We start from the raw sequence: 22,084 nt of genomic DNA, 5'->3' as shown, positions 1-22,084 counted from the left end.
GGGCTGGAGCAGCAGACTGGATCACCATACATGAAGAAAAGTACCTGCACCCTGGCACCATCTCCAGGAACAATCTGAAATTGTAGGTGAAAATTTATGGATCAGAGACAGTGTTTTGTACCAGTATATTTTTATGTCATAACCATTCTTCTGAACAGAAACATTCACAGTTACTTAGTTACATAGTAGTTAAGGTTGAATAAAGACAATAGTCCATCCAGTTCAACCTGTGTAGGTGTGTGTGTGTGGCCATAATTATTCCCATACCCCTGAAAGTTTTGATCCTTGAGATGTATGTCCAAGAGTCTTTTAAATGTAGCCATACTCCCCGCAGCTACTACCATTTGTGGTAGAGAATTCCACAGTCTTGTAGCACTTACTGTAAAGAACCCCCTGCGTAGCCTGAGGTTAAAACGCTTCTCCTCTAATCGCATTGTATGGCCTTGTGTCCTCATGCATTCCTTGCGGCTGAATCGTTTTTTTCTGTGTCAAGATCACCGTTGAGGTATTTGTAAATCACTAGCATGTCCCCTCTCAGGCGTCTCTTTTCTAGGGAAAATAAATCAAGCGCTTGTAGGCGCTCTTCATATTTAAGGTCCTCCAATCCCCTAATTAGTTTTGTTGCCCTTCTCTGGACTCTATCCAGCTCCAACACATCCCTTCTTCTAATCAAAGAATTTCTGGTGCCTCAAACCAAAGGATTCAAAAAACCCTTCCGGCAGACCAATCATCTCCGGAAATGGCAAAATCTGCAAAACAACAAGCCAGGTCATCTACTCATACCTCAAACCACACGTTACCAAACTAGCGTCATATACCAAAGACACTGTACATTTTTTACAGATTCTGGAAGGAATGACCATCCCAAAAGATGCCATCCTAGCTACCATAGACGTAGAGTCTTTATATAACAACATTCCACATGAAAAAGGACTAGCAGCTGTTAAAGAAACATTAGAACAACAAAGCAGGTATGATAAAAAAAGTTTAATGACTTTATTATACTAATGCTTGACCACACACTAAACCACAATTACTTCTCCTTTGCTGGATCATACTATTTACAAATCTGTGGTGTAGCAATGGGTACTAGTTGTGCTCCCTCATATGCCAACATTTACCTCGGAAAATGGCAACAGGACTTCTTATCGGACGATGAAAATCATCCATACACAGACAACATACTATTATGGCAAAGGTATATTAACGACATTTTCGTTATTTGGGATGGCTCAGAAACCATGCTGGAGGAATGTCTAAAGAAAATGAATAAGAATCTATACAACATGTTTTTTACCATGAGCTACAATAAAAACAAAGTACCATTTCTAGACACCTGGGTGCAAAAAGACGCAGAAGGAAACCTTCAAACAACATTGTACAGGAAAGAAACGGCCGGCAATACAATCCTACATGCCACAAGCTTCCACCCAACTCCTCTAAAAAAATCAATCCCTTACAGCCAATATCTCAGATTAAAAAGAAACTGCAGCTGTCCGGAAGATTTTCAAAGCGAAGCAAATGCCCTTACACAACGTCTAATACAAAGAGGATACACTAAGACCTCCCTCAGAAAAGCCTTCAACCGCGTAAAAACTAAAAACAGGCATGAAATTCTCTTCAAAAAGAACAAAAATACAGAAACCCCAAAAAAAAACAAGAACAGTCAACAACCAGAATCATAATGCGATATACCAATGAACATCACAGGATACAAAATATCTTGAAGAAACACTGGTCCATCTTAATCTAAAAAAACTAGTTTCAGAATACCCTCTAATAACATTCAGGAGGTCAGGATCCATCAAAGAAGAACTCGTACATAGTGAGTACAAAGAGGGCTCTAGAAAAGACCCTTGCAAGGACAAGGGAACCTTCCATTGCGGGAGCTGTGCACAATGTTGGGTAATCGTTAGATGCATTTCAAACATACTTCCAAACAGTGAATTATTCAAACCGAAACATTTTGCAAATTGCAAGACGAGGGGCATTGTTTATCTCATGCAGTGTGAGTGTGAATCCTTCTACATGGGAAAAACTAAACAAGAGTTTTGAACAAGAATTAATAAACATATGAACAGCTTGGAAATTGGCAACTACTACCTTCCCCTGGGAAGACACGTAGCATTCACTCACAAGTACAAAATGCCAAAAGTCACCTTCATGGTCCTAGACAGAATTCATGTTCCAAAGAGAGGTGGGGATAGGAACAAGACGCTCCTCCAACTTGAAATGAGATGGATCAAACATCCAACATCACCTTCCCTGGCTTAAATGAAACAGAAAGCTTTCGACCCTTTCTGAAAGGATTCACTTCTGGAAAAATAGACTAGATACAAGGAAAACATGAATTATCCACCCTAATACCACATGTAAAAACTCATGGGACTTCAAGATTTAAAACTACTACCTCATTTGAAGAAAGGAAAATATGCTTTCTTCAAAAATTATGATCTTTGAAAAAACTATGCCACTTACCCATCCTAAATCATAGTTATATAGTTACATACAGTAGAAGGTGAAGTTGAATAAAGACAATAGTCCATCCAGTTCAACCTGTGTAGGTGTGTGTGGCCGTAATCATCTCTCATACCCATGAATGTTCTGATCCTTGAGATGTACGTCTAAGAGTTTTGAAAGCCACCACACTTGCCGCAGAAACCTTGTGGTAGAGAATTCCAAAATCTTGTAGCCCTAACAGTAAAGAACCCCACACGTTGCCTGAGGTTAAAACACTTCTCCTCTAATCGCATTGTATGCCCTCGAGTCCTCATGCAATCCTTTCGACTGAATACCTTTTTTTCTATGCTGAGATCACCATTGAGATATTTATAAATTGCTATCATGTCCCCTCTCAGGCGTCTCTTCTCCAGGGAGAACAAATTAAGCGATTGCAGACGCTCTTCATAATTAAGGTCCTCCAATCCCCTAATTCTTTTAGTTGCCCTTCTCTGGACTCTCTCCAGCTCCAACACATCCCTCTTGAGGACTGGCGACCAGAACTGGACAGAATTCTCCAGATGCGGTCGGACCAGAGTTTTATAAAGTGGAAGGATTATAGTTTTATCTCTGGAATACATCCCTTTATTTATTCATGCTAATATTCTGCCGGCTTTGGCAGCTGCCGCTTGACATTGCATGCTATTGCCTAGTCTATCCTCTACCAAGACTCCCAGATTTTTCTCCATTTTTGATTCCCCCAAAGGTTCCCCCCCTAAAGTGTATTGTGCTTTTATGTTTTTAGTCCCCAAGTGCAAAACCTTACACTTGTCCACATTAAACTTCATTTACCGTGTCTTTGCCCACTCTTTTATTTTGTCCAGGTCATTCTGTAAGATATCTGCTTCATGCTGTGCAGTTATTGCCCTGCCCAATTTTGTGTCATATGCAAAAACTGATATAGAACTACTGATCCCGTCCTCAGTGCTACATAGTTACATAGTTACATAGTAGGTGAGGTTGAATAAAGACAATAGTCCATCCATGCTGTTTATGAATAAATTGAACAAGGTTGGTCCCAGGACTGAGCCTTGGGGGACCCCACTTACCACCTCAGACCAGTCTGAGTATGCGCTATTTATTACCACCCTTTGGACATGCCCTTTTAGCCAGTTCCGTATCCAAGAGCAAACCTTGCGGTCAATGCCTGCAGACTTTATTTTATAAATTAAGCGCTTGTGGGGAACTGTATCAAACGCCTTAGCCAAATCCAGGTACACCACATCCACTGGTCTCCCCCTATATAGCTCACAACTCACCTCCTCGTAGAATGTTAAGAGATTGGTTTGACAAGAATGCCCATTTGTAAACCCATGCTGATTACTGCTAATAATGTTGTTGTCTTTAGCAAACTCTACAATATAGTCCTTTATCATTCCCTCCAGAAGTTTACATACTATCGATTTCAGACTGACAGGCCTATAATTTCCCGGGACATGCCTCTGCCCCTTTTTGAATATCGGTATCATGTTAGCTTTCCTCCAATCCCCTGGTACATTTCCTGTCATAATACTGTCAGCAAAGATCAGGAACAGTGGTCTAGATGTAATCTTACTAAGTTCTTTGAGTACTCTCGGATGTACGCCATCCGGGCCTGGTGATTTATTTGTGTTCATTTTATCCAGCCTTTCCCTGATTTCACCCTCTGTTAGCCATAGTGGCAAGTCCTGTGTATTACTACTAACCATATAGTCGTGTTCAGTGTACCCCTCCTTTTCCTGTGTAAAGACTGACGACAAAAAAGCATTCAGCACGGTTGCTTTTTCAGTGTCCTCTGTAATTATCCTCCCATCATCGTTAATTATGTGTGCAACATGCTCTGACCTTGTTTTTTTGCTGTTGATATATTTAAAGAATTTCTTTGGGTTCTTTTTACTATCCTCCGCTATTTGTCTCTCAAAGTTGATTTTGGCCATTTTGATTTTGTATTTACTTTTCTTATTTGCCTCCTTTTATTGCTCGAAAGCCGATACTGTGCCCTCTGATTTATATTTCTTGAAGGCCATTTTTTTTCCCCCTAATACATTTTTTAAAATTACGGTTTAGCCAGACAGGTTTGGCTTTATCTCTTTTAAATGTATTTCCCATGGGAATGCACTGTGAGATGCATTTGTTTGTTTATGTTCCTAAATCATTCCCATTTTTCCTCCGTGGTCAGTGTTCCCAGGGTTTGGTCCCAGTTTACACTTTCCATCATTGAGCACAATTTGGGAAAGTTTGCCCTTCTGAAGTTTAGGGTTTTTATGTTCCCCACTTGCCTTGTTATATTGTTATTTACGCTAAATGTGATCATCCTGTGATCGCTAGAGCCCAGGTTGTCCTGGACTCCTACCTCCGAGATTAGGTCTGGGTCATTAATGATCAATAGATCCAGGACTGCATTTTCTGTAGTAGGAGAATCCACCAACTGAGCCATGTAGTTGTCTTGTAAGGTTTCCATGAATAGACGGGCCTTCTGTGAGTGTGTAGTCCCCTCTTCCCAGTCAATGTCGGGATAATTGAAGTCCCCCAATATGATGACTGATCCCAGTTTTGCCACTTTACCCAACAGTGATATAAATTCCAGCTCTACCTCCCCCCTTTGGTTGGGTGGCCTATAGCAAACCCCCACAATTACTTTTCCCTTTTCTTCTTCCCTATGGAGTTCTACCCACACGGATTCTAACTCCATACTTATCCCTTCTATAATATCACCCCTCTCACTTCCGGTTCCGGCGCTGCATGGAGTAGTTGAGCACTACTCAGCTCCCGCGGTGTGACCCCTAAAATCGGCATAAAAAGCCAGCCCGACACCTCCAGCCTGCTCCATCGGCACCTCCTCTGCCTTCGGAACCCCCCCGGACCCGGCCCAGAGATCCCTTTTGCTCCGCCATGGAGCGCCTCTTGGAAAAAGCGGCGGCGCGGCCTCCGCCGGGTACGGCCCAGATCGAGGCCGCGGTCGCGGCCTACACCGGAAAGGCGCCCGATCCCGCTGCCATGGACACCTCCAAGCAGCCCGAGGAGGGCATCCGGCCACCTTCTGCCTCACCCCCCATGGCTGCAGACCCCTCTACAGACCGGATTGCAAAGGCAGTGGTTGCTCTGCTCACCCCCACCATCATGGCCTCGGTGGAACAAACAGTAGCTGCAGGCAGGGCCTGCATCAGGAAAGAGCTGGAGTCTCACTCCCACCGCCTAAATGAAGCAGAAGGTAGAATTTCCAGCGTAGAGGACAAAATCTACCAGATGCAGGGCACTGAACAGTCCCAGGACAAGCTCAACAGGGTGATTATGGACAAACTTGAGGATTTGGAGAACAGATCCAGGCGGAGCAACCTTCGGTTCATAGGGATCCCGGAATCCGTTGCTCCATCAGCTATCCCTGAGTTGTGCGCATGCAAAATACCGGCTGCCCTGGGCCTGCAAGGGATTTGCGTAGTGGAACGGGCTCACAGGATGGGGCTCTATTCTGAAGAACGAAAAACCCCTCGCCCCATTATCGCGAAATACCTTAACTACGCGGACAAATCTGCCATCTTGCAAAAGTTCCGCCAAACTCCACACTTCCAAATAGAAGGTATGAAAGTACTTATCTTTGCGGACTATTAAGTTGACGTCGCAAAAAGACGCAAAGCTTTCCAGACCGTCTGTTCGCAAATGCACAACGAGCGTTTAAAATTTACCTTGGCCTATCCGGCGACGCTACGCCTTCGTGCCCCAAACGGCAACCAACTGTCCTTCCAGGACCCCTCGGAAGCAGAGAAATTTGTTCGCTCCCTACATCATGGCGACTCGGGTCAGTCTTCCGCATCTAAATCGTCCTCCTTCCCCAGACCGGATCTACAACACAGCCCACGGAAGGAATCCCCAAAAAGGCAGCAATATGCGGATGTGGTTAGCTCTGGCCGCTCTGGACCCCCTCACTGAATCTCCTCCTGCCTCCTCAGCGATTCCTTATGCTTCATGTAACATTGGTGATCTTCTTTCATGATCTGTCCCTGGATGACGCCTACGTCGTACGGCAGATACCGTAAGCTTGCCCTCCACAAACTGGAGCTAGTTAATGTGTTTATTACATGTCGCTTATGGTTTTCTATTCCCCCAATGTTTTACGCACTCCTCTCTATGATCCGCATTTTATGCCATGGCTGCACCCTGCTCCGTCGTTTATCGCGACCCAGGTCTCACTACAGACACGATCGTTATAAGGGCTTCAGCTGCCCCGAGCCGTCTCTGGAGTCACACTTGGGGAGCTGTGCTCCATCGCATACGCATGCGGAAAAAAGTGAAGTCGATGCTATTGTTTTGCTATGTTTATGTGTTCTATAGCTTTCGCTCCTTCCAGTTTTCCTATTCCCTGTTCCCTTGGCCTACCCCCCCAAAGGTTGTCACCTCTCGAGTTTTGGTACACGTATGGAGCTTCCTTCTAATTACCCTTTCGTTTTTACTAACGTGCTCTGGCGAGATTATCTCAAGAATATGGGAAAGGTACACCATCATTGTCATACGCATCGACCATTTTTGTATGAGCAATGACGCTGATATCATGGAACGTTAAGGGTCTCAGATCCCCGGCGAAGAGGATGAAAGTCCTGCTTTGGGTGGGCAAGGTGATAGGTTCGGCTGCAGTAGACCACAAAGCCGGTGTCCTCATTCTTTTCCACAAACGTCTCCAAGTGGAGTTCCTGTCAGTGGACACGGATGAGGAAGGCCGTTATGTCTCGGCACATATTTGCATTAACAACAGGGAATTAGTCATATCCAATGTGTATGCTCCTAATGTATTTGACCAGTCCTTCCGAACCACTCGTCGTTGTCGACACGAGCCCTAACCATGCCACAGGTTCCGCGTCTGGTAGGGGGGCGACTTTAATGCGGTCATGTACATAGTTATGGACAAATCCCTGCACCCTCTGTCGTCCTGTACCCGAACGGCAGATACTCCTACTCCCCTGACCACACTTGTGGACTCTCTCTCACTGACTGACTTATGGCGACATTTCCACCCAACCGACCGCAAATTTACCTTTTATTCCCACCCTCACAAGACCTTCACGAGGATTGACTATTTTTTCTGCTCGGACTCTCTCCTCCCGCTGATTCAAGACGCAAACATTCAAGATATGGCAATCTCTGACCATTCTCCTCTAGCCCTGTCCATTGACCTCGCGGGTTCCCCGACGGTCCCAATTATTTGGCGGTTCCCCTCCTTCCTAGCTAAAAACGCTGACTTCCAGTCTTATCTTGAGCGCGAATGGCAAAATTACTCAGCATCTTATGCGGCGCACTCATCCTCCCCTCATCTATTCTGGGAAGCGGGCAAAGCCTTCCTAAGAGGCCGCATAATTTCATATGCCACAGCATACAAAATACACGCCAAAAGCGGTTATAAAGCAGCGAGCGAACGTTTATGCGAGGCGCACAGGCACCTAATTCTTGCGAATACCCCCAAGGCCACGGAAGCCTGGCTTCTGGCTAAGAAAAATTTTGATGAATGGGCAGACAAAGTGGAACGCATCCACACTGCTCATTTAGCAGCGTCCTTGCACAGATTCGGCAACAAAGTGGGCAAGTTGTTGGCGAGAATGTGCAAGGGTCGGCCATCTCCCACGTACATAGGCTCTCTTCGAGATCCCTCAGGCGTAGTAGACTCCTCTCCTCAAGGCGTGCAGCGCATCATGAGGGATTTCTATTCTTCGTTATATGGGCAGGAAGACGTTGAGGAAGCGGCGGGTAATATGTTTTTGTCGGATATGGGACTTCCTCTTATTGACCCTGCACAATTACGTATGCTAAACGCACCGATATCGGTGGAGGAAGTTACACAAACTATACGTCACCTAGCGGCTAACAAATCACCTGGACCTGACGGTCGCACAGGGGAATTTTACAAATCTGCCACAACATGTTTGGTTCCTACACTGGTAGCGGTCTACTCCCATATTTGGAACGGTGGGCCTTACCTGCCGACGGGTAACCAGGCCATCATTAAACTGCTAGCAAAGAAAGGGAAAGACCCTCTAGAACCAGGATCGTACCGTCCTATATCTTTACTCAATCTCGACGTTAAAATTCTATCAAAAATCGTTGCCTCACGCCTGGCGCTTATTATGCCAACTCTAATACACCCGGCCCAATCCGGTTTCACCAAAGGACGTTCGGCTACGGAAAACATCCGAAAGGTGTTACTGGTGCTAGAACAAGCCCGCACTCATCCCAACAAGGACCTGGCCATAGTAACGCTAGATGCCGAAAAGGCATTCGACAACGTGAATTTCAACTGGTTGCGGAGGGTCCTGGACACTATGGGGTTCGGGGGCCCGTTCGTACACCTGATTACCGCCATGTACGCTTCCCTGACTGCTAGACTGTGCGTAGGTGGATCCATGACGGAAGACTTTAGGTTGTACAAAGGAACGCGCCAAGGGTGCCCCTTATCCCCGCTACTCTTTAATCTGGCGATGGAACCCTTGTCGCGTTACTTTTCCACTAGAGCACCCCTACATGGTGTTAGTGTAGGAGACCAATGAACTCCGGATCTCCCTGTTTGCAGACGACATCCTCCTCTTCACCTCACAACCCGCAGCTGACATACCCATGATAGTATCTACCTACGATGCCTTTCGGAAATGCTCGGGCCTTAAAATAACTTACTCTAAGAGTGAAATCCTTCCCTTGGGGTCTGCCACACAACGCGCATGGGAACAAAATTCCCCCTTTACGATTGCACCACATTCTATCACATATCTAGGTATAAAAATCGGAAGATCACCCGCCTCTATCTATACCCTTAACTACCCCCTGCTATTCGCCAAAATTAAAGGGGAACTGGAAAACTGGAGGGATCTACCGCTGTCTCTCTTGGGGAGATGCCAATTGATAAAGATGGTCAGTTTTGCGCGCATACTGTACTTTTTACAAACCTTGCCACTACTGATCAAGCACAAAGATGTACAGGAGCTCTCCAGAGCCTTCTCTCATTTTCTATGGAGAGGGAAGAGGCCTTGCATATCCTCCAAAAAGCTGAGCCTCCCCAGGCGAGATGCAGGTATCAACTTTCCTGACATACGACTGTATAATTTGTCATGCTTGTTGAGGGTGGCTTTGGACTGGATATCTCGGACATCTCAATTCTCGAATTATGAGTTGGAGTCCCAGATGTTCAAGCCGTTCGATCTGGCAGCCCTTCTCCATGTCAGATGGGCTCAACTCCCTCCTGACCTGCGGTATAGCCTGCTCCTAAGGGACACGGTTATAGCATGGAGGGAGGTACGTAAGCTGCTGAAACTACCGCTACACTTTTCCAAATATGTGCCGATCCGGGGCAACCCGGCCTTTCCCCCTGGTCTTGATCACGTAGTTTATAATCGTTGGAATCTAAAAGGACTGGTCACCTTTGCCCAACTCTGCAACACCCAAACAGGTCTCTTACTCCCTTTTTCGGACACTTCCAATATGTATGACTTGCCTACCTCAGACCATTTCTACTTGGCGCAATGTTGCCATTACATCCGCACCACCTCAACCAAACCTGATCAGCGATTACGGCCTATACTTATAGACTCTCTTATAGCTTCGGGCAAATTTACCATCTCGGACATATACAAACCCCTCTTACAATCGTGCCCACCGGCTATCTTTACATCCTCCGCTAAGAACTGGCTCAAGGACTTTCCTGGAGAGGACACCCTACCCAAGATCATCAGCGGTCTTTGGACCACTCTTGGACTCACCCCTAACTCTGTCTGGAAGGAAACACAACTCAAAATCTTCCATAGGGCGCATATTCCCTTCCTTTCGGATAAGACGATCCCGGAGGCCCATAAATGTCCTCATTGCCTTACTGAACGCCCGTCCCTTTATCACAAGTTTTGGGACTATCCATCTATTTCACCATTTTGGGACAAAGTCATCATCTACATTGAAGCCGTCACCAAATTGACTATGCCAAAAAACCCTCTTCTCTTGCTATTTGGCTACTGGGACAAACGTCTGCAGAAATGGTCAAGCACATCAGCCGACCCTCCTCGTCTATGGATCCTTACCACTCTACTAGTTGCTAGACGACTGATCTTGAAACATTGGATTACAACTACCCCTCCCCTCATCTCCATGCTACAGCCAGAGCTAACCACACTTCTCTCCATTGACTGCATCAACATGGACACTACGTCCCCCTCTGCAAATGGACTTTTCCGAACCAAGTGGAACGTCTTCTTTAAGCACTTGTCAAGAACCCCCCCCCTGTCGATTTTGCATTTGCCGTACGTGACCCCACAATTCCCGTCACCTATGCCGACATGGGACCCACGTAAAGTTTGGCCATTGAGTTCTGGCCACCCCCCCCTCCCCACTCACCCCCCCTCCTCCTTGGACTCTCCAGCCACCGAAGGCTATAGCTTTGTACATCTCTTGTGTATACCTGTTGTATTTTCTAACATGTTAAAATGCCAAAAAAATTTAAATAAAAAAAAAAAAAAAATATCACTCCTCTCTATCACCCTTACATTATTCTTGACATAGAGACATACCCCTCCCCCTCTTTTTCCTACCCTGTCCTTCCGGTACACCGAATACCCTTGGATATTGGCTAACCAGTCATGTGAGGGGTCGAACCAAGTTTCAGTTATTCCCAGAAGGTCTATGTCCTCCTCATGTACAAACAATTCCAACTCATCCATTTTATTAGCTAGGCTCCTGGCATTTGCATATACCCCTCTTAGTTTTGTGGAAGTTGATAGTGAATGGTGATTATTTTTATTCCTGTTAGGTCTAAAGTTTTCCCGCACAGACCCCCCAATTGATGTTATGGAACTACTGTCGCTGCTGACTCTAATACTGCCTTCTGTCCTTTGCTCCCTCCCTCCTGACTCTACTTCTGAGCCCTCCCCCCGTCTCCTAGTTTAAAAGCCCCTCCAACTTGGTGGCCATCTTTCTCCCCAAAAGAGCTGTACCATCCCCATTAAGGTGCAGCCCATCCTTACTAAAGAACCGGTAGCCGACTGAGAAGTCAGCCCAGTTCTCCAGAAACCCAAACCCCTCCTTCCTACACTAGTTCCTCAGCCACTTGTTAAGTTCCCTAATCTCCTTCTGCCTCGCCTGTGTGGCTCGAAGTACCCGCAGTATTTCAGAGAAAACCACTTTGGAGGTCTTATTCCTCAATCTATTCCCTAAGTCCCTGAAATCGTTCTTTAAAATCCTCCACCTTCCTCTTACTTGGTCATTAGTGCCCACATGCACCATGACCGCTGGGTCATCCCCAGCCCCGCCCAATAATCTGTCTACCTGATCCGTGATGTGCCAAACTCGAGCACCCGGTAAACAACATACTGCACGGCTTCTGCAATCTTTTCGACAGATTGCCTTCACTGTCCTCTTGATGATTGAGTCCCCCACTACCACAACCTGTCTAACCTTTCCTAAATCTCGGCCCCCCTTCTTCCTGGAGCCGCCAGTCCCCTGGCACCTGGGGGAGGGCGCCTGCTCCAGCACTGCCACCCCTGAGCTGATATCCCCCTCAACCTGCAACTTGGCAAATTTGTTAGGGTGTACCAACTCATGACTGGCCTCCCTGTCACTCTTCCCTCTACCCTTCCTAACGGTCACACAACTGCCTACCTCTGATGCCTGCGTCTCCTCTACTCCTCCCACCTCTATGCTGGCCCCTGCCAGCGCTTGATGGGTAATGTCCAAGCTCCTTTCCAGGTTGTTGATGCTACGCAGTGTTGCCACTATGTTTTTTAGATCCAGGATCTGGGCTTCCAGAGAAACAAGTCGCACACATCCTGCACAGCAGTATTCGCCCTCGATTGGTTCATCAAGGAGCGCATACATGGAGCAAGAAGTGCACTGAGTGGCATCCCCAATCATGTCGGACATTATTACCCTCTACTCTATGTGGATAATTAGTAATGACCTGCTATTCCTTACCTACACTACCTCTATCTCCCCTGGTACTAAACCTGGGGTACTCACAAGTCGCTAAGATACTCACCAGTCGCTAAGATACGTACTAGTCCTCCCAGGTACTCAGTTGCAGAGCATGGTCAGTCAGTCGCAGAGCTCGGTCAGTCGCAGAGCACGTCGGTCTTAGAGCACATCGGCCGCAGTCAGTCGCAGAGCGTGGTCGCAGAGCACAGTCAGTTGCAGGGCACAGTCAGTCGCAGAGCACAGTTAGTCACAGAGCACAGTCAATCACAGAGCACAGTCAATCACAGAGCACAGTCAGTCGCAGAGCACAGTCAGTCCCAGTCAGTCGCAGAGCACGGTCAGTCGCAGGGCACAGTCAGTCACAGAGCACGGTCAGACAGTTGCAGAGCACAGTCAGTCACAGAGCACAGTCAGTCACAGAGCACGGTCAGTTAGTCACAGATCACTATCAGTCGCAAAGCACAGTCACACAGCTCTCTCCCCCCACCTTGCTTGCAGCTGCTACTGCTGCCTCACACACTGCCTCTGCTCCCGGGAATGGTCTCTTCCTCCTCTCTGCCTCCTCTGCTTCTGGGAACACTCTCCTCCTCTCTCCACAGTACCGTGCGGTGTGTACCTGCTGCTGTCACGTCCCCGCTGCTCTGTCACGTCCCTGCTGCTCTGCCCTCCTTTTCTGTGATGTCCGTCCACCGCCACTGCTGTTACCACCACTCACTTCCCCTCAGAGGTCCCCCCCGGCACCCGGGAAGCACACCTCTACAAATGGAAAAAATTACCCCGAATTCTAAATAATGTCCTATGCACAAATAAGCCCCTAAAAATTTGTACATCGATATACTATAATGAGACGTAAGCCCAATTCCAATTATGTCCCTTGCACAAATAAGCCCCCCAAAAATTGGGACACCGATATACCATAATGTGGCATAATCCCACTCTACCCCTGTCCGCATGCTCTCATGACACAATTCTCTGTGTCTCTTTGTCACTCCTGATTTTGTGAAACCTTACTGCTGAAAAAACATAACACATAAATCATGTGTAACAATATTCACTTTGTTTTAATAAGAACATATTTATTAATATACTTGTATATACTTTGTTTTTCTGTATAATGCCAATCCTTTCGCATGGTAAATAAGCCTCCCTCATATATATCCTTTAATTCCTGCACCCGGCACACAAAGCCCCAGCAGAAACTAAGCTGGGGCGATTGGAGCAAAGTAGGATATTTTTTCCATCTATTTTCCTCCCCCCGGATCCCTTTGGGGCATCCAGCTCCTCTAAACTGTGTGGGCGGCGCTACGTACATTCACGGCCGACAATCTCTGCCTAGATGCACGCGCAATACTCATCGTGCATGCGCAGTAAGGTAAGAGATCAGTAACGGCCGCAACAACACAGATTCCGATGCACAGTACTGCGCATGCGCGGAGGGTATATAACGCCGGGGAACGAAGCAGTACGCCAGTCCCTTCCAGGAGAAGGAGATGTGCGGACCTGCAAATGCGCTGCTGTAACTGAACAAACCAAGCTGCCTAAACATGTGAGTTTTTCTGATTGAACACCAACAAGCAGAATTCCTAAGTATATTTTAAAGGAAAATCTTTTTTCTGCTCTAATGTTTTTCACATTTATCTCTTCGATCTTTTCAAAAATAAAAAACATTTTTTCTTTTGAATAGTATATATACTTTACTAACTAACAATTATTAAAACCCGTGCTAAGTGAACATATATAGATATAAATAAGTGTATGTGTCCTGAAGCTGCTACTCGGTAAATACCAAGAATTACTAAAATCAATCAAAAAGCAGCGCTAACAGGTATAAAAAATATTGGTGAATATTATTAAATAAATCCGTACATAGTATGATCAATAGATACAAAATTCATATATAATAAAGTGCATAGTATGATCAATAAATACAAAATTAATATGTAATAAAGTGCATATAATAAAGTGCAATCATATAATGTCCATATAATGTCCATAGTGCAAACAATGCAATAGTGCAAAACATTTTTTTTTTTTTAAATAAAGTGCAGTCCAAAATGAATGGTTCCCTTGACTGGAACTAAGGTGCTGGAAAAGTGCTCAAAGTAATCCACATAGGTGCCAAAGTGCTCTCAGGAAAGAAACTGCAATTATAAAAAAATATATATATTTTTTTAATTTGCAAGCTGCTGTGCCCCCGTATATATGAGTGGTGGGCACTGCAGTGGGCACAGTGCACTCTGTGGACCTGACAGTCACTGGCAGGCCAGGCAACTGCAATTATAAAAAATATTTTTTTTTTCAATTTGCAAGCTGCTGTGCCACCGTATATATCAGTGGTGGGCACTGCAGTGGGCACAGTACACTCTGTGGACCTGACACACACTGCAATTATGACAGAGGAAAAAAAAATATTTTTAAAACTGCAAGGTACTGTGCCACCCGGTATGAGTGTGGTGTGCACACAGTACAGTCTGTGGTGGGTCTGTGGCCTCTCACACACGGTGGGCAGGCAAATGCAGTGCACAATAGATATATATATATAAAAAAAATTACTCAAATACCAGCCCTAAAAAGGGCTTTTTGGGGTGCTGTTAGGATGCTGTCCTTACAGCAGGAGTGGACCGAGAACACTGAGTAACAAGACCGAGAACACTGACTAACAACTGTCCCTATTAACAGCAGCAGCACTCTCCCTGCTCTCACTAACACACTGCTTCAGAATGATCTAAGATGGATGCTTCCCTTGCTTTTTTATAGGAGGTGGGAGGGTGTGGGAGGGAGGCTATGCTGATTGGCTGGAATGTGTCTGCTGACTGTGAGGTACAGGGTCAAAGTTTGCCTCAATGATGAAGTATAGGGGGCGGACCGAACATCACATATGTTCGCCCGCAGCGGCGGACGCAAACAAGTGATGTTCGCCGGGAACTGTCCACCGGCGAACAGTTCGGGACATCTCTATTTATCACCTCTCCACACTATAGGGCCTATAGCCCTACACACATATGTGTACTGTTTTAATGTATAAATAAACTGTTTTATTCAATATAAAACTACCTTAATTCATTGCCTTAAAAATCCCCAAACCCCCCCCTCCCCCTTTTTGGTTTGAGGCACCAGAAATTATTTGATTAACTTACCAGGGATGTTGGCAAAAATATATAATCAAGGCATTTAGAGAACCCTAAAACCTATAAAACACATCCCTTCTAAGGACTGGCGACCATAACTGGACAGAATATTTCATATGAGGTCGGACCAAAGTTTTATAAAGTGGTAGGATTAGAGTTTTATCTCTGAAATACATTCCCTTCCTTATGCATGCTAATATTCTGCCAGCTTTGGCAGCTGCAGCTTGACATTGCACGCTATTGCTAAATCGATCTTCTACTAGGATTCCCAGATATTTCTTCATTTTGATTCCCCCAGAGGTTCCCCTCTTAGAGTGTATTGTGCTTTAATGTTTTTAGTCCCCAAGTGCAATACCTTACACTTCTCCACATTAAACCTTATTTGCCATGTACTTGCCCACACTGTTATTTTGTTCAGGTCATTCTGTAAGATTTCTGCCTCACGATGTGAAGTTATTGCCCTGCCCAATTTTGTGTCATCTGCAAAAACTGAGATTGAGCTAATGATCCTATCCTCAATGCTATTTATGAATAAATTGAACAAATTTGGTCCCAGGACTGATCCTTGGGGGACCCCACTCACCACCCCAGGCCAGTCTGAGTATGCGTTATTAATTACCACCCTTTGGACACGCCCCTTTAACCAATTCCGTAGAGCAAACCTTGTGGTCTATGCCTGCAGACCTTATTTACTGTAACAAACGTCTTAGCAAATCCAGGTACACCACATCCACTGGTCTCCCCCTATCTAGTTCACAGCTCACGTCCTCGTATTGTTGTCTTTAGCAAACTCTTGGATATAGTCCCTTATCATCCCTTCCAAAAGTTTACATACTATTGACGTCAGGCTTACCGGCCTATAATTTCCCGGGATATTCCTCTGCCCTTTTTTGAATATCGGTATCATGTTAGCTTTCCTCTAATCACCTGGTACAGTTCCTGTCAAAATACTGTCAGCAAAGATCAGGAACAGTGGTCTAAATATAACATTACTGAATTCTTTGAGTACTCTCGGATGTATGCCATCTGGGCCTGGTGATTTAATTGTGTTAATTTTATCCAGTCTTTCCCTGATTTCACCCTCTGTTAGCCATAGCGGCAAGTCCAGTGAAGTACTGCTAACCATACAGTCATGGTCAGTGTACCCCTCATCTTCCTGTGTAAAGACAGAGGAGAAGAAAGCATTAAGCACAGTTGCCTTTTTAGTGTCCTCTGTAACCATCCTCCCATCATCGTTAATTATGTGTGCAACATGCTCTGACCTTGTTTTTTTGCTGTTGATATATTTAAAGAATTTCTTTTTTACTATCATATGCTATTTGTCTCTCAAAGTAGATTTTAGCCATTTTGATTTCGTATTTACATTTCCTATTTGATTCCTTGTATTGCTGGAAGGTTGATAATGTGCCCTCCAATTTTTATTTCTTGAAGGCCATTTTTTTCCCAAATAACTTTAGTTACATTATGGTTTAGCTAGCCAAGTTTGGCTTTGGCTCTTCTAAATTTTATTTCCCATAGGAATGCACTGTGAGATGCATTTGTTTAATATGTTCCTAAAGCATTCCCATTTTTCCTCCTCGGTCAGTGTTCCTAGGGTTTTGTCCCAGTTTATTTCCTCTATCATTGAGCACAGTTTGGGAAAGTTTGCCATTCTGAAGTTTAGGGTTCTTATGTTCCCCTCTTGCCTTGCTATATTGTGATTTACGCTAAATGAGATCATCCTGTGATCGCTAGAACCCTAGACGATAGAAGTTGTTCCAGACTCCTACATCTGAGATTAGGTCTGGGTCATTAGTAAAAACTACTTGCCTTCTGTGCACTTAAACACCCTTCCCATCCAGACCAATTTTTAGCTTTCAGTGCTCGCACGCTTTGAATGACAATTGCGCGGTCATGCTACACTGTACCCATATAAAATTTTTATAATTTTTTTCACACAAATAGAGCTTTCTTTTGGTGGCATTTAATCATCTCTGGGTTTTTTATTTTTTATAAAAAAAAAGAAAAAAGACAGAAAATTGTGAAAAAAAAAAGTTTTTCTTATTTTTTGCGAGTAAATTTTGAAAATAAATACATTTTTCTCCTTCACTGATGTGCGCTGATGAGGCGGCACTGATGGGCACTGATAGGCTGCACTGATGGGCACTGATGAGGTGGTACTTATGGGCACTGCTGAGGTGGCACTTATGGGCACTGATGAGGTGGCACTGATGAGGAGGTACTAATATGCCGCACTGATGAGCACTGATAGGCGGCACTGATGAGCACTGATAGGCGGCACTGCTGGGCACTGAGAGGTGGCACTGCTGGGCACTGAGAGGTGGCACTGACGGGCAGCACTGATGGGCACTGGCGGGCGGCACTGATGGGCACTGGTGGGCGGCACTGGCAGGCAGCACTGATGGGCACTGGCGGGCAGCACTAATGGGCACTGGCGGGTGGCACTGATGGGCACTGGCGGGTGGCATTGATGAGCACTGATGGGCGGCACTGATGAGCAGCACCATCAGTGCCCACACTCAGTGCCCATAGTGCTGCCAGTCAGTGCTCATCAGTGCCTAGATGAGCAGGCACTGATGGGCACTGACTGGCAGCACTATGGGCACTGATTGTGTGCACTGATGGGGGGCACTGATGGTGGGCACTGTGGGCATTGAAGGTGTGTTTGGTGTACCTCTGGTAATCAGGGCACTGGTGATCGGTGCCCTGATTACTTTTTTCTGTGTCCCCGGCGCTGTGCAGCTCTCCCTCCTTCCTCACACGCAGGCTCTGTGTGAGGAAGGAGCGCCGGCGATGAGAGATGATCTCATATGTTTACATATGAGATCATCTCTCATTGGACAGCTTGATCACGTGGTGAATGGCCGCTGTGATTGGCCATTCACCACAATCTGTGATCGGCTGTGTCCAAGGGACACGGCCGACACAGATTCCCCCCGATGCGCGCTCGCGGGAGCGCGCGGGGGGGCGTGTCACTGGGAGGCCGTTTAAAAACAGCCTCCCGAAAATTCAAGTCCGCGCTGCAGCCGTATATAGGCTGTAGCGCGGACGGCAGGAGGTTAATAGATCCACCAACTGAGACATGAAGTTGTCCTGTAAGGTTTCCATGAAGAGACGGGCCTTAAGTGAGTGTGCAGTCCCCTCTTCCCAGTCAATGTCGGGATAATTGAAGTCCCCTAATATGATGACTGATCCCATCTTTGCCACCTTACCCAACAGTGATATAAATTCCAGCTCTACCTCCTCCCTTTGGTTGGGTGGCCTATAACAAACCCCCACAATTACTTTTCCCATTACTTCTTCCCTTTGAAGTTCTACCCACATGGATTCTCACTCCGTACTTATCCTTTCCATAATGTCACTCCTCTCTACCACCCTTACATTATTCTTGACATAGAGACATACCCCTCCCCCCTTTTTCCTTCCCTATCCTTTCTATACACAGAATACCCTTGGATATTGGCCAACCAGTCATGCGAGGGGTCGAACTAAGTTTCTGTTATTCCCACAAGGCCTATGTCCTCCTCATGTACTAACAGTTCCAACTCATTCATTTTATTAGCTAGGCTCCTGGCATTTGCATGTACCCCTCTTAGTTTTGTGGAAGTTGATAGTGAATAGTGCTTAACTTTGTTCCTGTTTGGTCTGAGGTTTGTCCGCACTGCCCCCCCCCCCCAAATTCTAGACGTTATAGACATGATGTCGCTCCTGACTGCAATAATACCTTCTGTACTTAACTCCCTCCTGACTCACTCTACCTCTGAGCCCCCCCCCCCAACTCCTAGTTAAAAAGCCCCTCCATTTGTGGCCATCTTTTTCCCCAATAGAGCTATACCGTCCCCATCAGGGTGCAGCCCGTCCTTACTAAAGAACCGGTAGCCGACTGGGAAGTCAGCCCAGTTCTCCAAGAATCTGAATCCCTTCTTCCTACACCAGTTCCTCAGCCACTTGTTCAGCTCCCTAATCTCCTACTGCCTCTCTGGAGTGGCTCGAGGTACAGACAGTATTTCATAGAAAACCACCTTGGAGGTCCTATTCCTTAATCTATTTCCTAAGTCCCTGAAATCATTTTCTAGGATCCTCCACCTTCTTCTAACTTGGTCATTGGTGCCTACATGCACCATGACCACTGGGTCCTCCCCAGCCCCGCCCAATAATCTGTCTACCCGATCCGTGATGTGCCGAAATCGAGTGCCCGGTAAACAACATACTGTTCGGCTACCATGATTATTTTGACAGATTGCCTTTACTGTCCTCTTGATAATTGAGTCTCCCACTACCACAACCTGTCTAACCTTTACTGAATCTCGGCCCCCCTCCTTCCTGGAGCTGCCGCTCCCCTGGCAGCTGCTCCAGCACTGCCACCCTTGAGCTGATATCCCCATTGTCATGCAACTTGGCATATTTGTTGCGGTGTACCAACTCAGGACTGGCCTCCCTAGCACTCTTCCCTCTTCCCCTCCTTCTAACTGTCACCCAACTGCCTACCTCTGGTGCCTGTGTCTCCACTTCTCCACCCTCCTCTATTCCGGCCCCTGCCAGCACCTGCAGGGTAATGTCTAAGCTCCTTTCCAGGTTGTTGATGCTACGCAATGTTGCCACTTTGTTTTCTAGATCCAGGATCTGGGCTTTCAGAGAAACAAGTCGCACACATCAAGGATCCCTTATAGATATATGGATGAAGGCATTCCCAACCTGCCTCATCTTTTTCCATGCACAGTTCAGTGTCCCAGTATGTACAATCAGAGTGCAAGTTGATGTGGGGGTTCACTAAACAAAGAAGTATATAAGACTGAAATTACATGACTCCGGGGGAAGGACCGGGAACACAGACTCCAGCACTATAGACACCCTTTTAAAGCATTCTCTATGGGATGAATTGTCTGGGCAGTGTTGAATATAAGGCCAAAAAGGGAATGCAGTGTTGGATACCCATGTTCGTACTTTTAGGGAACTACTACTGGACAGACACCTGTTGGACCATATTTTGTCATGAATTAGCAGTGTACAGTACTGTTCATGTACAAACCCGTTTCCAAAAAAGTTGGGACACTGTACAAATTGTGAATAAAAACAGAATGTAATGATGTGGAAGTTTCAAACTTCAATGTTTTATTCAGAATACAACATAGATGACATATCAAATGTTTAAACTGAGAAAATGTATCGTTTTAAGGGAAAAATAAGTTGATTTTAAATTTCATGGCATCAACACATCTCATAAAAGTTGGGACAAGGCCATGTTTACCACTATGTGGCATCCCCTCTTCTTTTTATAACAGTCTGCAAATGTCCGGGGACTGAGGAGACAAGTTGTTCAAGTTTAGGAATAGGAATGTTGTCCCATTCTTGTCTAATACAGGCTTCTAGTTGCTAAACTGTCTTAGGTCTTCTTTGTCTCATCTTCCTCTTTATGATGCGCCAAATGTTTTCTATGGGTGAAAGATCTGGACTGCAGGCTGGCCATTTCAGTACCCGGATCCTTCCTCTACGCAGCCATGATGTTGTAATTGATGCAGTATGTGGTCTGGCATTGTCCTGTTTGAAAATGCATGGTCTTCCCTGAAAGAGACGACGTCTGGATGGGAGCATATGTTGTTCTAGTACTTGAATATACCTTTCAGCATTGATGGAGCCTTTCCAGATGCGTAAGCTGTCCATGCCACACGCACTCATGCAACCCCATACCATCAGAGATGCAGGCTTCTGAACTGAGCGCTGATGACAACTTGGGTTGTCCTTGTCCTCTTTAGTCCGGGTGACATGGTGTCCCAGTTTTCCAAAAAGAACTTCAAATTTTGATTTGTCTGACCACAGAACAGTTTTCCACTTTGCCACAGTCCATTTTAAATGAGCCTTGGCCCAGAGAAAACGCCTGCGCTTCTGGATCATGTTTAGATATGGCTTCTTTTTTGGCCTATATAGTTTTAGTCGGCAACAGCGAATGGCATGGTGGACTGTGTTCACCGACAAGGTTTTCTGGAAGTATTTCTGAGCCCATGTTGTGATTTCCTTTACAGTATCATTCCTGTATGTGATACAGCGCCATCTAAGGGCCCGAAGATCACGGGCATCCAGTATGGTTTTCCGGCCTTGACCCTTACGCACAGAGATTGTTCCAGATTCTCTGAATCTTTGGATGATATTATGCATTGTAGATGATGATAACTTCAAACTCTTTGCAATTTTTCTCTGAGAAACTCCTTTCTGATATTGCTCCACTATTTTTCGTCGTAGCATTGGGGGAATTGGTGCCCATTTTGACTTCTGAGAGACACTGCCACTCTGAGAGGCTCTTTTTATACCCAATCATGTTGCCAATTGACCTAATAAGTTGCAAATTGGTCCTCCAGCTCTTCCATATATGGACATTTTTGGAATTGGGTTTGTATATGAGTGGCCATTGTTTATGTCTTATGATATCAGCCTTATATCTTTTTACCATTGTTTTCAATAAAAACTTTTATTAGGATATTTTAAGATTTTCATATTCTGATATATAAAGGTCCTAAAAGTCCCGCAGTGGGGAAACTCACTGACCAGACAAT

Source organism: Pelophylax lessonae (assembly GCF_965119305.1).
Source record: "Pelophylax lessonae genome assembly, chromosome: 3".
Lineage (NCBI taxonomy): Eukaryota > Metazoa > Chordata > Amphibia > Anura > Ranidae > Pelophylax > Pelophylax lessonae.
The sequence above is the reverse complement of the archived record's forward strand: the minus strand, read 5'-3'. Positions refer to the sequence as shown.